Source organism: Pelobates fuscus, chromosome 3, assembly GCF_036172605.1.
Source record: "Pelobates fuscus isolate aPelFus1 chromosome 3, aPelFus1.pri, whole genome shotgun sequence".
NCBI lineage: Eukaryota > Metazoa > Chordata > Amphibia > Anura > Pelobatidae > Pelobates > Pelobates fuscus.
In genome coordinates, this window is record NC_086319.1 from 204,578,911 (window position 1) to 204,593,503 (window position 14,593).

A 14,593-nucleotide genomic window follows, 5' to 3' on the forward strand; every position below is an offset into this window, starting at 1 on the left:
AGATCCAATCAGTGACTCCCCGTTTATAAAACCAGCTTCAAAAAAAGTACTTTCCTTTTCAAGCCAGTTTTCTAGAATAGTCTAATGCCTATAGGTGAGCCACAGCCAGCAATCTCCTGGCACCATGCAAACTTAATTTAAATGAAGTTGTTATTGTGTCCAAACTGATCCTTTAAACTTTACAGGCTTAAAGAAGCACTATAGGCACCTAGACCACTTATACTGATCTAGGTGCAGTATACATGTCCTCTTAAACCTGCAATTTATAGCATTGCAGTTTTTGAGAAACTGCAATGTTTACATTACAGCATTAAGACATTTTCTAGTGGATGTCAGTATGACGGCCACACGGGGTGTTTCCACTGCACCGACTGAGTAAAACTCAGCTTAGTGACACAGAAGCCCCATAGAAAAGCATTGTCTGAGTGCTTTCCTATGGTGCATTTTAAACGTGTGGGGTGCTTGTCGCACATGTGCATTAGATCCCCAATGTTATGCTGTAAGGAGCGTTGCATTGGTTCATCACAAAAAGTAAAGTAAATATATTTATTACATTTAATTACACCTGGGATTGGGAGGGGGGGGGGGGTAGAAAGGAGCAGGGACAGGAGTACTATAGCTTTAGGAATACAGATGTGTATTCCTAACGCTATAGTGTTCATTGATCCATTCCTCCTACTCTAACACACTAGTAGCAGTAATTATAGTAATGATACAAAGGAAAATTAACAGTCATCTATCAAAAAATAATGTAGCCCTTAACATTCAGTAGGACCGGATGTTTCCTCCACACATGGTATTAACATAAAAGAAAACAGCTGGCATTAGGATGAAGGGTTCATAGTGGCCAAAGCAGAATGGCTGATCTCTCCTTCTAGAAGGATGCACAGCTCTGGAAATGCCCGTAGACAGAATAACGAAGGACTATTGGTATAAAAACCCTAAAATGTCATGAATATTTGACAGAACATTTTTCCTCTTCCCACCCCAAAATCTACATTGTAGTGGTTATTGTGTTTGAAGTGTAAAGGAATGTGAATAGTCAAGGAAATAAACCCCAATTACAAATACAGTGGCGAAAGATTTGGTTGAATAATGAAACATTCACAGTAAACAGGTATCTCCCAAACAACATTATTTACTAAAGTGTTAATTGTCAGAATTAAGATAAGGTTATTTTTTAAGGACTGAATGGGCTCCCAGAAAAAATAACCCCGTACCATCCAGGTGCATTCAGACTCCAAAATCTAGATATTAACTTGTATTGTTTACCAGTGCTTAGATTTTCCAATGCAGCCTCTGAATTGCAGAGAATTACGACCTGATTTCAGCCTGTCTGGATGCAACCGAAATACGCAATCACGTACAATTATAATAGAACTGGGAGCTGCCTGCCTGCAAAAGCATTTCAAATAAATTTTGGAATGAAATATATCTTCTATAAAAATGGATAACTCAATCTAGGGGTTCCATATTATATTATTAATTTATTTATAAGGTTTTGCATTCATGTTATTTTAGTAACTATCATTTTAACCATTTGCATAAAGTGGATTCATTTATTTTGCAACCTTGTAGCCTACAGGGTATGTTCAAAGATAATCCTGATAAATAATTTTGCATATCTAATATTATAAAAAAAAGATTTGCCTATGAGAACTAGTATTTTACAGCAGATATTAGATGACATAGAGTTACATATGCCCATTCAACTGAATTAACCAAACATCAACCAAATTTGCCTTTAGTAAATATGAGAATTGCAAATTCAGTTACAATTTGCTAATTTTAACCGAAATTGTCTTATCTGCACTATATCTGAATTTTAGTTAATAACCCTGAAAGTGAGTTTCAGATTATAGCCCAATAGCCGAACAAAAAAAATTTTTTAACTTGCACACTTTTTTCAGTTTGGTGATTTTTCTGCTTGGTTTAATTTTGTGCATTTATAAAAATGCGGGATATAATGGAAGTTTAGATAGTCAAAGTTAAGTGAGTTATATGTTAGCCAAAAGAGAGAACACTAAGGTAACAAGTTGGTAGCAAATAAAAATAATGCTAAAGACAAACTACACTTTTAGAAGTCGAAACATCTACATATTACCAAGTGATCAAGCTAATCTAAACAAAAAAAAACAAAAAAGAAACGTAAGCCATTTGGTGATATAATATAGGTAAAAGGTAAAGTGAACAAAAATATAAGACAAAAAGAACACATTTCAGCCACTAGGAGGGCATAATAACCTTTTTTGTTTCAGTATTTTTTTTTTGGTATAAAATCAAAATAAGAACTTACTTCACAATGGCATACTAACAAAACTATCATCGAAACCCTGAATGGTAAAGAGAGTCTGTTAATGTTACAATTAAAATGACTTATGAAATAATTTATATTGTTGAAAACATGTTGCGGTCGTTAGAATGGAAATATGATATGCTGATCTAATCCCTATTCCATTTCCATCTTGAACAGACATTCATGGAGAACTCCAACAAGAAAGTAAACAAACAATAAAGAAGAACAAGTCTCACTCGTCCTATGAGATGCATTATTACAATTTACACTAAAAATCAACATTGCTCTACACCATATGTATCATTAACAATAATCCCATTTCTAATGAAGATACAATGGCAGAGATTTATTAAAGTGTTCTACTCCAAAAAACTGTAGATTTGTGCACTTACTTTAAAATGAACTTGAATTCATCTGAATGTAAGCCAATCTACGAGTCATTTGAAATCCATAATGCTGAATCGCTGTGTCAAAACTGAACAAGCAACTTGCGCAATGGACAAGCATGTTTATTTGAATCATGCTTCGGAGTTCTGTCTGTGGTGCCAAAAAATAACAAATAAAAGAAGTCAGGGCTGCCATCAGAAATTTTAGGGCCCCTGACACAGCTCAAGATCTGGGCCCCTGGGGCCAGCCCCGAGTCCGCCCACAAGGATGAAGTGTGTGTGTGTATAGCGGATGTAGAATGTGTGTCATGGATGCAGTGTGTATAGTGGATGTAGAATGTGTATAGTGGATGCGGTATGTGTGTCATGGATGCAGTGTGTATAGTGGATGCAGTATGTGTGTCATGGATGCAGTGTGCATAATGGATGCAGATTGTACGTTTTGTGTAATGTTTGTATGCATGCAGAGTGTGTGTGTAGTGAATGTAGGTGTGTGTATAGTGAATGCAGAGTGTGTGTTTGTGTAGTGGATGTAGTGTGTATAGTGAATGTAGTGTGTTTGTAGTGAGTGCAAAGTGTGTTTAGTGAATGTAGTGTGTGTGTGTGTGTGGCGCCGTGCGTGTTTAGTGTGTAGTGAGTGAAACGTGTGTATAGTGAATGTAGTGTGTAGTGCTAAGCGTGTTTAGTGAATGTAGTGTGTGTGTATGTAGTGCAGAGTGTGTTTAGTGAATGTAGTTTTGTAGTGAGTGCAGAGAGTGTATAGTGAATGTAGTGTATGTGTAGTGCAGAGTGTGTTTAGTGAATGTAGTGTGTGTGTGTGTGTAGTGCAAAATGTGTATAGTGAATGAAATGTGTGTGTGTAGAGCAAAATGTGTATAGTGAATGTAGTGTGTGTGTGTGTAGAGCAAAGTGTGTTTAGTGAATGTAGTGTGTGTGTGTGTGTGTAGTGCAGAGTGTGTTTAGTAAATGCAGTGTTTGTAGTGAGTGCAGAGTGTGTTTAGTGAATGTATTGTGTGTGTGTAGTGCAGAGTGTGTTTAGTGAATGTAGTGTGTGTGTACTGCAGAGTGTGTTTAGTGAATGTAGTGTGTGTGTGTAGTGCAGAGTGTGCTTGTAAGGATTCAGTGTGTATGTAAAATAGGGGGGAGGGGAGTATTATTATTTTGTATTTATTTGTGTATATTTCAATTTTATTCCCCCCTACCTGGTTCTTACCGTGCCAGGGAGGGGGGAGATCGCATTTCCTGTTGATCCAGTGGCACGGTGAAGGGAGCCAGCCGCGGTACATTGAAGAGGGGGCCCAGCAGCACACATTGTCTTCCTTCCAGCTCCTCTCTGACTACCTCTCACAAGACAGGCCTGCATGCTGTGCGGAGCATTGCCATAGTAACCTGTGGCAACGCTCTGGCGGCCGCAGGGTGCAGGAAAGTTAGACAGAGAGCAGCTGGAAAGGAGGACAGAGTGTGCTGCTGGGCCCGCTCTTCATTGTACAGGTAGCAGGGGGCCCTCTGTGCACATATAGCAAAAATCGATATATATATATATATATATATATATATATGTGCACATAATGAATGTGGGGCTCGGGGCCCCCCAGGACCGCCGGGCCCATGACAACCGTTATGGTTGTCATGCCCTGATGGCGGCCCTGAAAGAAGTAAAAAGGTGGAAAAAAGATGATCGATGTTTGGGGGACAATCAATAAATGTTGATTTTATTCCCAGATCAAGTAAGAAGTGACCAAGAGAGTGAAAAAGGAGAAGCAGTAAAACATAAGTTAATTGTTAATATATATCATTTTCCAAAATATTTCTGCATGGACTATATTCAGACAAGTCGAACTGCCACAGGGTCAAACTAAAAAAAAAAATTTTTCAGGCAAAGTTATTTGAACAAACCAAACTTTCCCTTCACACACAAGTCTAAAAGGTTGTGCAAAGATATAACAAATGTAATGTACCTGCTGATTTCAACGACTGCCCCACTTTTAGATCTTTAGACCCTTTTTTAGAACAGAATAGCTGTGTGGACTCAAGAACATGAAAAAGACGATACATTTGTATACATTTTGCCTGTGTAGCAAACATAAGACTGTGCAGAATTTTTATCAAAAATCTGGGAAAATTCCTTATTGATTATATTTTATTTTTAGTATAACTTGCACACAGAGTTGCTTCCATGTGCTTTTATCCTCAAGGCTGTCCAACCGGGCCTATAATTGGGCCTCTATTAACTTGAGGTCTGATATCAAGGAATTTGTGTCAGTATATTGGAGTCTCACAGTGTCTTGGACCTCTTCCACCAGCACTGAAGCAATCTTAGTGAGTATGAGCAAAATGTCTGACAACCATGCTACGTTTTAACTCTTGCAATAGGGTGACAATCTCTCTTAATCAAGGGAGGTCACAGATATCATCTAAAACTGGTCACAGAGGATTCCCAAACTGTGGGAAAAGAGTTCAGTGTCTAAGACCTCTTTCAACCATTTTTGTCTCCCCCTGGGATCACCATTTTGGCTTGGTTGTAGTTAGTTTGCACTGCAGTACAGTTTTGTGCTGTAGTTTTTGGTTATGAACTAATATTGGTGGCTTCCCATGGTCTTGGACAAGTCAGTCAGGATGGATAGAGGGAGTGGATAAGAAGAGAAACAATGTTTTTATTTCTCTTCCTCCAATACAATGTAATAAACTGGAATAAACTGGATTCTGATGTGAGTAGATAAATGTTTTAAAGCAACACTATAACCACTTCAGTTTACTCCTTCTGTGCAGCTGAGTAGAAGCACCAGTAATAGCACCAGTAAGAGTCAGGTGAGTGCCGTCACCCTATCAAAGTCGCCATTACAGGTATGAATTGGTATGGCAAAGGAAGTGTTTAGTCTCTGCATTAGCCACACCTCCAGTAGGGACTACCAGACTGCATGTGTCTAAAGCCCTCATTTAGTTTAAAGCTGCTCAAAAATTGCTTAACACTGAGTGCTGGGAGTAAGCCAGGGGACTCCAGGCACTATAACACTATAACCACTTCAATGAGGTGAACTGAATATCATATCTGGAGTTTCTCCTTTGATATACATTTAGAAGAAATGGAGCATCACATTAAAAACAGGATTACACAATTTGTAGGTGATTTTCAATGTTTTATCCAACAATGATTTCCAGAAGAGTGACATTTCTCATTTTTAAGCTTTCTCTGGTTTTGTACTGTCTGATTATGAAAAATCTGTTATACATGACTAGCACTAAACAAATATTGTATATTAGTTTAATTTATTTTTACAATCTTTTGTTATGTCTGCTATGCATGCAAAACTGTTTAAAAGAAGTGTGTTATTACAACTAAAGATTTGTAGGAATACATGCAGCCAAGGAAGGTTGTGTTTACAACCTGATATGTCAAGATATAGGACATGCCTGAGCTGTATCCTGGAATTAGTTTGTGATAACAATCTAAAGCTTGCTATATTAAATATAAGAGTACATTAACCATAGGTATTTCCGCCATCAATGAATGAACAGAATACACTTTTATAGGAAACTTTGACAAGCAAGGTTTATATTCCTTTATATTAACTTTGTCTGCAGCAAAACATCAGGTAATGTTATTGTATAGCATCTCGTTCTTAAAGGGCTACCCCAAGCTAGAAATTACCTATTCTTTTTTAATGCATTCTATGCATAATGCGATACATAAATTATAAAAACATATAACTAGGTCTTTGGATATTGTTGTATTTCCAAAGGCTTTACATTTCCTGTACTTAGCACTGCACCAATATTAGAGTTTTCAGCAAATCAGACTGCTCCAATAGCTTTTTGGTAGCACTCTTTCCAGGTTGGGTTTTATCCCATTAATACATAGTTACATAGAGTGGAAAGAGACATGGGTCCATCAAGTTCAGCCTTTCTCACATCTGTTTTTCCTGTTAATCCAAAAGAAGGCAAAAAACTGTGCTTTTCAGTTTTGCAAAAAACTAGGAAAAAAATAATTCTTAACCACAAAATAGCAGTCAGATCTTTCCTTGGATCAAGAAGCTGCTACCCCACAGATTAAAAATTGTATCTCTAAATATTATGTTTTGGCAAGTTTTCATCCAATTGCTGTTTAAACATCTGCACAGACTCTGATTAAGCCACCTCTTCAGGAACAGAATTCCACATCCTTATTGTTCTTACTGTAAAAACTATTTCTTTTTCTTTAGACTAAATCTCCTTTCTTCCAGTCTAAATGTGTGACCTCATGTCCTATGTATAGTCCTGCTATGACTAGATTTACTGACAATGGTTTGTATTGCCCCAAAATGTATTTGTATAATGCTATAACAGTTTAGCTAAACGGAAGAGTTTTAAATTTGTTAATCTTTATTCATGACTACAATGTTCCATTCCTTTTATAAATCTTGTAGCCCGCCTCTGCACTTTTTCTAGTGCCATAATATAATTTTTTTAGAACCGGAGCCTAAAATTGCACAGCATATTCAAGGTGTGGTCTTACCATTGATTTATAAAGAGCTAAAATTATAATTTCATCTCATGACTGAATGCCCCTTCTTATACCTGACAATACCTTATTGGCCTTAGCAACTGCTGATTGACATTAAAAAGTGTTGCCTAGTTTGTTGTCTATAACAATCCCCATGCTTCTCTTGTTGTTATCCCTTATTTAGTACCATTAAGGGCGTAAGTTGTTTGTGCATTCTTTACCCCAAAGTGTATAACTTTGCATTTTTCTACATTACATTTCATCTGCCATTTGAGTGTCCAGTCCCCAAATTATCTAAATCCCTCAGCAGCAAAGTCATTGTTCAAATTGTATTACTTTACAGCTTTCTGTGTCATCTGCAAACACTCAAATATAACTTTTAATGTCAAGATCATTTAAAAATGTGTTAATTAGAAGAAGTCCCAGGCTAGAACCCTGGACACATCTTACCATTTTTGTCCAGCTTGAAAATTTTCTAATAATGACAACTCTGTGCTCTATTTTTAAGCTAATGTTATACCCAAGAACATTAATTTTCATCTAGACCAATTTCTTTTAGTTTAAACACTAACCTACTGTGTGGAACAGTACCAAACGCCTTGACAAAATCTAAGTTGATCACATCCACTGCAACACCCTGATACTTCTACTTACTTCTTTGTAGACTGCAATTAAAGGAGCACTATAGGGTCAGGAACACATGTATTCCTGACACTATGATGTTAAAGCCACCATCTAGCCCCCTGGCTCCCTCTTTCCTCCCTAAATATAATAAATTCTTACTTGTATCCAAGTCTGAAGCTGCTGCCTCTGCCTGTGAACTGCCTCTGTCTGTTGACATCATCAGTAGTGGTGGTCTGAGCCAATCACAATGCTTCCCCATAGGATTGGCTAAGACTGTCAAGGAGGCAGATCAGCAGATCAGGGGAAAAGCCAGCACAAGTCAAACACTCAGATCAGCATTTCCTCATAGAGATGAATTGAATAAATGCATCTCTGTGGGGTAAGTTCAGTGTCTGCATGCAGAGGGTGGAGACACTGCATGGCAGTGCTGCTTACTCTGCAGCACTGCCCAAGAAAGCAGCTTTAGCAGCCATCTGAGGAGTCGCCAATGGAGTTATCACTAGGCTGTAATGTAAACACTGCATTTTCTATGAAAAAGTGTTTACTTTTTAAGTGTTTACAGCAAAAAGCCTGAAGGGAATGATTCTACTCACCACCAGAACAAATGCAAAAAGCTGTAGTTGTTCTGGTGACTGTAGTGTCCCTTTAAGTTAGTTTCACTTGTAAAAGTTGTTAGTTGAACTACAACACCCAAGGCCAGAAAAAATTACAGTGCCTTTTTTAAGTACAAGTACAGTATTAGTGGAGAATCAATACGGATTAGTAGAACTTGTATCGTAGGTAATAAACAAATTGATGGGATAGGAGGGGAATTCTTGCCTGGATTTAAAACATATTAGATCAATGTTTATCTATTTCTATATTTTACAGGATACTTTATGAATTTTCATGGGGAAAAAAAATCTGTTGTTCTTTGCCCAGATCTTTTTAGGACATTTGCAGCAATTGATTTTCATGCCATAACATTACTCACAAACGTGTTTTTTTGGATGTTTGTTTCGGGAATTACCCAGGTAAAAGAAAGGACAGAATTTAATCGAAAAGATTCTTCCAAATGGCAAAATACTGCAGATCACTATATTAGCAAATTATCTTTATACAAATGAATATCTAACAACACATCTCCAAAGTGCCCCAATTTGGTTAAGACACTGCCATATATAGTATCTATATGCCTCCAGACAATTTAATGTTTTTTTAAAGCTGTCAAGCACAATGTTAGCTGTGCATGCGCAGCATTATTTATGTTAGATGCATATTATGCATGCAAAGAGTAATATTGATATAATGCTTGTGGCCAGTCATGGCCTCACATACATGCATGCAAAAAAAAGTATTAATCACAAAAAATAATATTCAGATTTCTTCTATTAAGAGAATAACACTGAAATTCTCTTTTTCTTGTTGGTTACCCTATACTATAAATAGGATATAGTGGTAACATAAAATAAAATACATTTTCTTTCTGTTGTTTCTGTGATCCAGTACCATTTAATTAGCTTTTATTTTAAAAGGAATGCTACATAATAATAAATCAATGCTAAAATAAATAGAGCCAGTAATGCATGCACTTTGTACGTTCCCTATTTACATGTTTGCCTTACCCAGAATCCATTGCCGCAGCTGAAGCACTAAGTGTTGTTAATTGAATAATAATGTAAATCGAGATGTAACTATACTGGTATACATTGTTTATGTATAGTGCATTTAATATTACTTTGCACAGTAGGTCATAAATGTAATTTTACTTTGTGATTTTCATATAGTTCTATAATATTTGGGCATAAAGGTATTTTTGTTTTCTCTATATGATATATATGTGTTATGTCCTGTCGGTGTGAATGAGGAGATGAAAACCTTTGCATCTTTGTTATTATACACCTATCTAATATTTACTCTCCCCTAGTCTTCAGTCGTTTAAGAAGTTCCTTAAACGACCACTATAGTGCCAGGAAAACAAACTTGTGTAATGTTAATAGGTCCCCCCACCCTCATGGCCCCCCTCCCGCTGGGCTCTAGGGGGAAGAATAGGTTAAAGGCTTACTTTTCTCCAGAGGGAAGAGGGACTATCTTCCCTCTTCCGCCGCATGCGCGGCAAGAGCCGCGCGCATATTCAGTCAGTCCATAGGAAAGCATTCTCAATGCTTTCCTATGGACGATGGTGTCTTCTCACTGTGAAAATAACAGCGGGAAGCGCCTCTAGCGGCTGTCAATGGGACAGCCACTAGAGGCTGGATTAACCCTATTGCAAACACGGCTATGTGTACAGCAGGCAGGGTTAACCCTAGATGGTCCTGGCACCCAGACCACTTCATTGAGCTGAAGGGGTCTGGGTGCCTATAATGGTCCTTTAAAACCAATCTCTTTAGGAAAGCTTATAGCCTCCCAGAGTAACTTCTACCTCACATACCTGTCTCTTGCTCTCTCCTAAAGGGCAGCACTTTACTCTATCCTTCAGCTCTGCTTCACTCCCACCTTATTTGATTACTATTTCCTGTCCTATTATGTTTTATATCCCACCTCCTATAGACTGTAAGCTCGTTTGAGCAGGACCCTCTTAAACCTATTGTTCCTGTAGGTTTTCTTATAAATGTCCTATTCATAGTGAAATCCCCCCTCTCATAATAATGTAAAGCTCTATGGAATCTGTTGGCGCTATATAAATGGCGATGATAATAACAAAGTAAAGTACCAAATACTTGCAAGGGTTATTCATTGTAGTGAGAATTGTGAGGAATTCAAAGTGAATTTCATATTTTAGGCCAAAGTAGCTAAACTGAAAATACAGTTGACTTGGAGAATTTTTCCAGTTCAGCCATTTTGTCTTCAATTTGAAATTTACCTTGGATTCCAGACAATTTTGACCTTAGGGAATAACCCTGTGTATTGCAATTTCAGTAATTGAGTTGTGTAAGACAGTTCTACCGGCATGGCTGATTCATCTAGAAAATGATGGGTTAAAGCAAAATTGTATTATTTCCTGTTTTATATACCTGTTTCCCTTACTGTTTATTTTCAGCAGAGAGAGAAATAAAATATAAATCAAATTCTGGTTACCAGTATTCTGCAAATCACTTTTTAGCAGTCCAGCAAAAGACATAGTAACATTGCTAGGACCATGCAGATTACTAAGAAGCAATCAGTAGCCCCTTTTGTTTCCTAATAAATAAACAGAGTATCACAGTAGTCAATATTTCATTGAAGAGATGTCACAATGACCCATTTTAAAGTAGTAATGATTTCTGTAGTCAATTTATTTGGGCCGAATAATCAATGAATTTTATTATGTACCGATGCAAATCGCATCGAAGGAGGCACTAAAAACACAATTTTAGATTTCGTTAAAGATTTCATTACATGCAAATAAAATTTAAAAAAAACTAGATTCAAGAAAATAAAATTGAATTATCACAAATGCAGCAGAATTTCTAGGCCAGGTTGCTTTCTTGTAAGGGAACTCTTTCAACATCAAATTTAATGCTTTTAGGTACTATTTTCTTCTAAGCCGATTTTGACATTGAGATAAGAAATTTTGAAACTCGAAACACCCTTGTGGGCTTTTTTTTTGCATTATTATTGTTAAACAAAACTAGTTTACATTTTGTAACATTTAGTTTATCTTTCTTAACAGTGCAACCTTTCTCATCTTCTCCCTTCCAGACTTGTGCAGTTTGTTTTGTGACAAATCATATTACGTCTGATTTGGCAATCCAAAAGTGGCCGACTTTCTGAATCTCGGAAACACAAAAACGAAAAGCAACCGAGGTATGCAGGCATCCAAATTTTGGGTCTTAAACTACTAACCATGTGCTAAAAGTAACAAGCCACCTTAAAGGGACACTGTAGTCATCACAACAACTATAGACTAATGCATTGTTCTTGTATGTATAGCCAGTCCCTACAGGCATTTTAATGCAAACACTGCCTTTTCAGAGAACTGCTGCATAGGGACAACTCCAGTGGACACTAGAGGTGCTTCCTGGGTCAGTGATAGACAATGTGCAGCACTTAAGTTCACTGTCTCCATGCTCTGCATAGAGGTGCTATTGATTCAATACTTCTCTATGAGGAGATGCTGATTAGCGCAGCTCAGCGTTTTGCCATGCGTGCCAATTAGCTTCCCAATGCTTCCAATGGGAGAGCATTGGAATGGCTGAGATCATCAATTCTGATAATCTCAGTCAAGGTGCAAGAGCATGGACTGAGCCAGCACCGGCGGACTCACGTGGCACTGAAAAAAGGTAAGTGTATTACCTTTTTAAGAGGGACACAGGATGCCGGTAACCTAGATGTTTTTTTTAAAACTATAGGGTTAGGAAAACACATTTGTATTCCTGACCCTATATTGTTCCTTTAAATGCATTTGTTTTTTTTGTTTTGTTTTGGAATTCATTCTAGTATGTCCATGACATCAGTGTGTGTATGCAGGGACATATGTGTATTGAGGGTCTGTATGTGTGTGTAAATGCAAGGCCGTATTTGGATGTAGTTTGTGTGTGAACTCTGGTTTGCATGTGTGGAACATTCGTGTGCGTGAACACAGGGGCATGTAGTTGTTATAAGTGGTGCGTAGTGGTAGTGGGAAAGGGGTAATGGGGCAATATAAGCTATTGATGGTGCAGGGGAGGAATATATGCTGTAGAGAGTAATAGGGGATGTAGCATGTGTAGGGGGTAATAGGGGTTGTAGTGGGTAATAGGTAGTGATGTCCTGAACTGTTCGCTGGCGAATAGTTCCCGGCGAACATGACTTGTTCGCGTTCGCCACGGATGGCGAACATATGCACTGTTCGGTCCGCCCCCTATTCGTCATGATTGAGGAAACTTTGACCCTGTACCTCACAGTCAGCAGACACATTCCAGTCAATCAGCAGCAGACCCTCCCTCCCAGACCCTCCCACCTCCTGGACAGCATCCATTTTACATTCATTGTGAAGCTGCATTCTTAGTGAGAGGAGGGACAGTGTAGCTGCTGCTCATTTGATAGGGAAATTGATAGCTAGGCTAGTGTATTCAGTGTCCACTACAGTCCTGAAGGACTCATCTGATCTCTGCTGTAAGAACAGCACCCCAAAAAGCCCTTTTAGGGCTAGAACATCAGTCTGCTTTTTTATCTTTTTTTTTCTGTGTAATGTAATTGCAGTTGCCTGCCTGCCAGCCTGTGTGTCAGGCTCACAGCATATACAGTACCCACTTGCCCAGTGCCACCACTCACTCACTGGTGTCACAATAGCTTGCATTTAACAAAAAAACCTTTTTTGACTGTAATATAATAGCAGTAAGTTTCCTTCACTAGTGTGCGTTTCAGGGCCTGCCCAGTGCCACCACTCACTCATATCTGGTGTCCCAATAGCTTGCATTTAAAAAAACACAACTTTTTTGACTGTAATATAATAGCAGTCAGTTTCCTTCACGTGTGTGCGTTTCGGGGCCTGCCAGGGCACAGAGTCACACCAGTGCAACTCATATCTGGTGTAACAGTAGTGTACATTTAAAAAAAAAATAATACAATTTTGACTGTAATAGATTGAATAGCAGTTAGTTGTCTGCCAGCGTGTGTGTCAGGCTCACAGCGTATACTGTGCCCACTTGCCCAGTGCCACCACTCATATCTGTTTTTACAATAGCTTAAGCTTTAGATTTAAAAAAAATATTTTTTTTTCACTGTAATAGAAGAGCAATTGCCTGCCTGCCAGCTTCTGTGTGAGGCTCACAGTGGATACTGTTCCCACTTGCCCAGTGCCACCACTCATATCTGGTGTCACAATAGCTTGCATTTAAAAAAAAAAAAAACTTTTTTGACTGTAATATAATAGCAGTCAGTTTCCTTCATGCGTGTGTGTTTCAGGGAATGCCCAGTGACACCACTCACTCACTGGTGTCACAGTAGCTTGCATTTAAAAAAAAACAAAAACTTTTTTGACTGTAATATAATAGCAGTCAGTTTCCTTCACGCGTGTGCGTTTCGGGGCCTGCCAGGGCACAGAGTCACACCAGTGCAACTCATATCTGGTGTAACAGTAGTGTACATTTAAAAAAAAAATAATACAATTTTGACTGTAATAGATTGAATAGCAGTTAGTTGTCTGCCAGCATGTGTGTCAGGCTCACAGCGCATACTGTGCCCACTTGCCCAGTGCCACCACTCATATCTGGTGTCACAATAGCTTGCATTTAACAAAAAAATAACTTTTTGGACTGTAATATAATAGCAGTCAGTTTCCTTCACGAGTGTGCGTTTCAGGGCCTGCCCAGTGCCACCACTCACTCACTGGTGTCCCAATAGCTTGCATTTAAAAAAAAACTAAACTTTTTGGACTGTAATATAATAGCAGTCAGTTTCCTTCACGAGTGTGCGTTTCAGGGCCTGCCCAGTGCCACCACTCACTCACTGGTGTCACAATAGCTTGCATTTAAAAAAAACAAAACTTTTTTGACTGTAATATAATAGCAGTCAGTTTCCTTCATGAGTGTGTGTTTCAGGGAATGCCCAGTGACACCACTCACTCACTGGTGTCACAGTAGCTTGCATTTAAAAAAAACTAAAACTTTTTTGACTGTAATATAATAGCAGTCAGTTTCCTTCACGCGTGTGCGTTTCGGGGCCTGCCAGGGCACAGTGTCACACCAGTGCAACTCATATCTGGTGTAACAGTAGTGTACATTTAAAAAAAAAATAATACAATTTTGACTGTAATAGATTGAATAGCAGTTAGTTGTCTGCCAGCATGTGTGTCAGGCTCACAGCGTATACTGTGCCCACTTGCCCAGTGCCACCACTCATATCTGGTGTCACAATAGCTTGCAT